Raw genomic sequence first — 6,949 nt, forward strand, 5'->3', positions numbered from 1 at the left:
CTATGCATCACGTAGATAGATCTTGCGTGATCGTAGGAAATGTTTTGAAATTACTGCGTTCCCCAACAATAATGTCCTTAGAACACTGGCCCTCTACAATGCGGGATCCTTCTAAGACGTCATCAAAATACTACTCCGGCGTGCGGTGATCCTTGCTTGTGGGTGGTCCCTTGGTTGCAAGCTTGACGGCATTCATCTTCTCCCACTGCACCTTGACACGGGTGAAGGCTATCCGGGCACCTTCGATGCAGATCGACTGCTTTATGGCATCAAGCTGGGGACAGGCACTGACTAGCCGCTTCACAAGCCCGAAATAATTGCTGGGTATGGGTTCGGCTGGCCAAAGACGGACTATAACATCCTTCATGGCCAATTCGGCCACCCTATGCAGTTCGGTCAGCTATTTCAGCTGATCACTGAAGGGCATTGGATGCTCTGGCGCAAGGTACTGCGACCAGAACAGCTTCTCCGTCGAGCTCCCCTCTTCGGCTCGGAAGAACTCCGCAGCATCAGCAATACTCCGGGGTAGATCCACAAACGCTCCTGGAGAACTCCAAACGCGGGTTAGTAAGATGTACCTTCTCCTTACAAATTTGCTCTGCATATTAAAGGCCTTACCCGCCGCGATCTTCTTAGCCTCTTGGATCTCCCGGCGGGCGCCTTGGGCTTCAACCCAGGCTTCCTTCGCGCTTTGGAGGGCCTTAGCAAGTTCGGAATCTTGATCCAAAATCTTGCGCTCCAAGGATTCACATTTTCTTATGGCATCCTTGAGCTCTTGTTGGACTTCCTCCACCCTTGATTCATGTTTTAGGCAGGCGGCTCGCTCCTCTTCCGCCTCCTTCTTGGCTTCGGCCAGCGCACTCTTGAGGGTCTCGACCTCAAACGCGTCAGCTATGAGCATAATCATAAAACTCATTCAGATAACAAATCAGAGCTGATACCATTTCAGATGTGTTTCGGTATCACATACCTTGCTTTTCCTCTAATTTCCGCTTTAGTTCGGACACTTTGGCGGCATAGGAAGCTGCCGCCAACATCGCAGCATGTTTGTTCAAATAGATATGTATGTTAATCTCCTGCGAGAACTATTCGATCCTCTGTTCGGCCTTTCTTTGCGAACACCAAACAGAGTCTCAGGGGCTACTATCTATACACATGCATTCCTTTTATATAGCTAAAAAGTATTACATCACATACCTCAAAGCCCATTAGAAGGCTAGTATAGGCCTCGTTCAATCCGCGTTTAGCGGACCGAACCTTTTCAACCACCGTACCCATAAGGGTACGATGTTCCTCCACAATGGAGGCGCTCTGAAGCGCTTCCACCAGAGCGTCTGGCGCCTCCGGATTGGCAGAGGTCACCGGTGGAGTTGACGCGCCCCCTTCTTTCAAAGGAGGCTACTCACCTAAGTCCGGAGCCGTGTGGGTCTTTGGAATGACATTTGGTTGGGGGCCAAATTGGACATGGCCCCCGTCGCCAGTCTCCATGGGGGTTGGTTCCCCCATGTTCTCGACAGCAGAGGTATAACCCCCTAGCGCCGCCTTGACGGCTTCCCGCACCTCTCCCTGACCCGGGTGGGGTCCTTCGGGACAACACTTCGGTGTTGTCCGTAGCAGTGGGGGGAGGCCGGCGGAAGGGACTCACTCTCCATCATGTTCAGACCCAGCGAATTCCCAGAAGATGAGGATCGCTGGGGGAGGTCACGAGCCGGACTGCAGCATGCAATTCAATGTGTTAAAACCACAAGGCAAAAAGCCGGATATATATGCAGTGCCCTTGAATACTTACGATCCGGCCTGGGGCTTCGACCTGGGGCGCCATCCGAGGATGTCGTCGGCGTCTGATTCGGAATCATCCATAAGGGAGATTATCCCTTTCTTGGACGCCTCCGCCTCTAGATCGACGGAAGCCCCCCTTTTCTTCTTTCCCCCCTTAAGGGGAGAATTGCTCTCTTCCTCCTCCTCTTCATCGTCGTCATGAGAGGAGAGAGTTTCGGTATCTTCGGACACTACGTCCGAAGCGCCTTTACGGCGCAGGCCACCTTTGGCCTCCTTGCCCTTCTTCTTGGCCTTCTTTTCCGGCGCCTGATACGGCTCCGGAACCAGCATCCTCGTTAGCATAGGAATGGCTGGGTCTTCGGGTAGCAGAGCCGGGCAGTGGATCCGCTCCGCCTTCTTCGTCCAGCCCTGTGAGGAGAGCAGAAAGCTCAGTATACTCCTCGGATCTACAAATTAAGGCTATCAGAAAACTTACGGGAGTGGCCGGATGAGTGCGGTCGAGGCCGAGGTCTTCGGTCGTTTTCAGCCACCACTTCTGGGCCTTGAAAAGCAACTTCCATATGTCTTCGTGTGTTGTGCCGAAGAACCGCTGCAGGGTCCGGGGACTGGCCGGATCGAACTCCCACGGATATTGAGTCCGGCGTTGGAGGGGAGAATCCGGCGAAAAAGCATCACCTGGATCATGCTGGCAAGACTGGTGTTCTTGTCTATCACACTCTTGAAGTGCTTCTGCAGCGTCATCACCTCGTCGGACGACGCCCAATCCAGGCCCTTGTTGAGCCAGGATGTGAGTCGCACTGGATGCCCGGACTTAAACTCGGGAGGGGCGGCCCATGTGGTGTCACGAGGTTCTGTGATATAGAACCACTCCTGTTGCCATCCCTTCAGGGTCTCCACAAAGGTGCCCTTGGGCTAGATGACGTTGGGAAGCTTGCCAACTATAGTGCCGCCGCACTCCGCGTGTTGAACATCAACCACTTTCGGCTTCACATTGAAGACCTTGAGCCATAGGCCGAAGTGGGGGGATGCGGAGGAATGCCTCACACACGACGATGAACGCCGAAATGTTGAGGAAGGAATTCGGGGCTAGATCGTGGAAATCTAGCCCGTAGTAAAACATGAGACCGCGGGCGAAAGAATGGAGGGGAAACCCTAATCCACGAAGAAAGTGGGGGATGAATACTACCCTCTCATTGGGCTCCGGAGTGGGGACGATCTGCTTTTTGGCCGGAAGCCGGTGGGCGATTTCCTTGGCTAAGTATCCCGCTTCCCGGAGTTCCTTGATGTTTCCCTCCGTAAAGGAGGAGGCCATCCACTTGCCCTGCGCTCCAGATCCGGACATGGCTGGGGTGTTTGCTGACGGAAAGGATTGAAGCTTGGGCACCGGAGCTCGAGGGTGGACGGGCTGAGGAGGAAGAAGGCGTGGGGTAAGAAGGTGGATCCTTATCCTCTTATAAAGGCAGTGAATGTCAAGCGCCCCCTCCCCAGCCTTAAAATTTGCCTACTCCCAAGGGGTCGTGCGGATGGCATGGTTGGATTACCCAAGCCCTCATTGATGAGAATCCCGTAATAAGGGGGCACGATCTCTGCTTTGACAAGACGTGTCACCGGAGGTTGCATATCGAAACATGAAACGAGAGGTCGAAAAAGGATTCGAAATAATGAAATGGCCAGACGTAACGTCTCACTAGCAAAGCTGTCAGTAAAGACATGCCATGTTTTTTGATTAAGTATTATGCCCTTGCGGTTGTGCATTGTAACTGTTAAACAGAGCCGGATATAGTTCTTTTGATCAACTACCTTGAAGTGTTCGGAGGAGGAACCCGCCTTGCAATGCCGAAGACAATCTACGCGTCGGACACATCATTATTGAAGCCAGGTTCAGGGGCTACTGAGGGAGTCCTGGATTAGGGGGTCCCCGGGCGTCCAGGCTATGTGACGTGGGCCGGACTGGTGGGCCGTGAAGATACAAGATCAAAGGCCTTCCCCCGTGTCCGGATGGGACTCTCCTTTGCGTGGATGGCAAGCTAGGCGTTCGGATATGTATTTTACTTTCTCTATGCAGCCGACTCTGTACAACCCTAGTTCCCTCCGATGTATATATAAACCGGAGGGTTTAGTCCGTAGAGGCAATCATAATCATACATGCTAGACATCTAGGGTTTAGCCATTACGATCTCGAGGTAGATCAACTCTTGTAACCCCTATACTCATCGAAGTCAATCAAGCAGGAAGTAGGGTATTACTTCCATTAAGAGGGCCCAAACCTGGGTAAACATCGTGTCCCCTGCCTCATGTTACCTTCGATCCTCAGACGCATAGTTCGGGACCCCCTACCCTAGATCTGCCGGTTTTAACACCGACAGCCGGTGTGACAGGTACCGTGAGGGCGTCGAGCTCAGGCAAAGACGAAGCACCGCCGAGCACGTCCGAGACGGAGGACGGGCTGCTATGAGCAGGTGCGGGAGCCGGTATAGGACCAGGTGCAGGAGCAAGTGCGGCAGCATGTGCTGGTGCAGGTGCGGGAGCAGGTGCTAGTGCAACACTAGTCGAGCTGCTCCCGAAGAAGTTGGCAAGGGGAAAGTCCGCTGCATCTTTATTTGGATTTTGCCTGCTCCAATTGACGATAGCCGGAAGCAACACACCATACGAAGATGCCATTTCCTCTTTTGCGGCAGCTACCGCTGCTTTGACTGTCTCGGTTGATTTCTTATCAACCACAATCGCAACCTTCTTGTCGATGTTTTCTTCAATTAACCTCCGTATTTCCTTCCTCTCATCCGTGGTCTCAAGGTAGTACTTCTTCCATGTGGCGCCGTCTCCGACGCCGTGCACGCGTCCATACGACGGCCAAGTGTCCACCGGGAGTCATTTCAATATGTTCAAGGCCCGGTTGAATGGGGTGTCCCACTTGAGCCTCGTCAACGCCTCAGACAGCGAGTCACTTTCGGCCGCGATCATGTGCTGCTCTCTCTGCAAAAGGAACAAGGATCGTTTACAAATATGACTAAACGTGTAGTCGAATTGATCAGAAGCTAAAATTAGGGGGTAAATTAAAAATTACCAGCAGTCTCATGAACTCCGTCGTGACCGCATCCGTCTCAAAAACCTTCTTGACTGGGTCCCAATGGTACTGGGCCCTGAGGACGTCACGCTCCTGCGGGACGGTGAACTCCGCTAAGGGGTCTGGGATGCCCAGACTTTCGCGTTCCGCGTCCTCCTTGGCCCATATGGACCTCTTCCCAGCGTAACCATGGCTTCCGAGGTGGTGGCACCCCATGTTCCTCTCTTGAAGCCCCTTCATGTACTCCGACTTTTCTTTGGCAGCTTTGGCAACGCAAGCCGCCTTGAATATTTCAAACTGCTCTTCCGTAATTGTCGGATTATCCTTTACAATCTCGGAGTAGGGTTCCTTTTTGTCGATGATCCTTGCTTTCACCCTTACTTTCCAGGCGGACAATTCGCCGCTAAACTTGCCCATGGCGCGTCTGTTTACCTTCTTCATTGTCGGTCTTTATCTGGATTTTTATATTTGCTTTCATCCCGGCTCAGGAACAAGAACACCTGGTGCAGCTTCGTTAGGAGGGACTGCTTCATATCTGGTATCTTCCTTAGTTTCACATCGTTGATGGTGGCGGTTGCCCGTAGGATGCAGCCTATTTGATTGCCGTAGCACGCGCGCGCTTCCACAGGCTCTTGTGGCTCAAAATTGCCGTCGTCCACCTCCGTGACCACCACTCTAGTAGTGATGAGCTGGTTTGGGCGCCGTTGCCTCTTTGGTTTCGGTTCTATACCGGCTTCGCCAGTCTCGGTGCCGGTCTCGGCGCCGGTGTCAGTCTCAGCGCCGGTCTCGATGTCGGTCTCAATCTCGGATGTGACAGGTGGGCCCTGCAACAACCGTTGCTCATCGAGAAGGTTCAAATAGGTGTTTGTCGCTGCGTAGACGTTGCAATCACCAGAACCCTGTCCTTCATCATTGCTAGCCATGTTTCCTATAATTAAATCTAGTCAATTAATTCTAGACCTAATAAAATGACTAATGACATAAAAAAGGCCAATGTTTTGCAGGAATGTTGATTCGTTCCCGTTGCGGCAAATCCCGGGCACTCGATATGTCCTAGTTTGTAGCACATTTCATGTCGAAATTCACGGAAAATTTCGGCATGACCTTTGCTAAAAAGTGGACAAATCGAGCACCGAAAATTTGCCGGAATGGAAATGAATCAACATTCCGGCAAAACATATGCCACTCGGCTGCATTCCCTGGAAACAACAAAAGGCCACTTGGGCACAATCGAACCACTTCAATGTTACATATAACAGGACCACTTAAGAATATGTACATGAGAAACTACAACAGTAGATAAACATGAGCAAACAATATTGAGGAATTTGCATATAACATGACCACTTCAAATTTGCATCTCCTAGTGTTTGACACTTCAAGAAAATTTACACAAATCTCATGCTCTCTCAAACTCAATTCAAAAACCAAATATAGATGGATGAACCCTAGAAACCTAGAACCTTTACATATTTTTATCCTAATAAAAATTATGTCCTAATGAAAATTATGTACCCTAGAACTCAATTTATGTCCTAATAAAAATTATGAACCCTAGAACTCAAATTATGTTCTAAATTTTTGTCCTAATAAGAATTCACTAAAAATTAAGAACCTACTGGACTTGCAGCACTAATAGAAATTTATATTTTTATATTGATTTTTTTCTTTAAACTAAATCCTACTACCCTAGTTAACATCTAGTTAAACCTTACTTTCCTAACATTTGTAATTAAACCCTATTGCCCTAATCCTACTGCCGTAGTTAATCATATACAATTTTTTCCTAAAATATATATTTAGTTAACTACTGAACTAAATTTTACTCTAAACTAAACCCTACTGCCCTAATTAACATCTAGTTAAACAAACTCAATTCAAAAACTAAACCCTACTGGACTAATTAACATCTACATTATCTACTACTTCACATCTATTATTACCCTAACTAAAAAACTTCTACTATTAACCCTACTGCACTAGTTAACTAGTACCACCACTACTACTAATTAACATCTACTACTACTACTAAAAAGCATTATCTATGAACCCTACTACTAATTAACATCTACTACTACTACTAAATAACATGGCAGGAAGAACAGG

This window comes from Triticum aestivum, chromosome 6D (assembly GCF_018294505.1).
Source record: "Triticum aestivum cultivar Chinese Spring chromosome 6D, IWGSC CS RefSeq v2.1, whole genome shotgun sequence".
NCBI lineage: Eukaryota > Viridiplantae > Streptophyta > Magnoliopsida > Poales > Poaceae > Triticum > Triticum aestivum.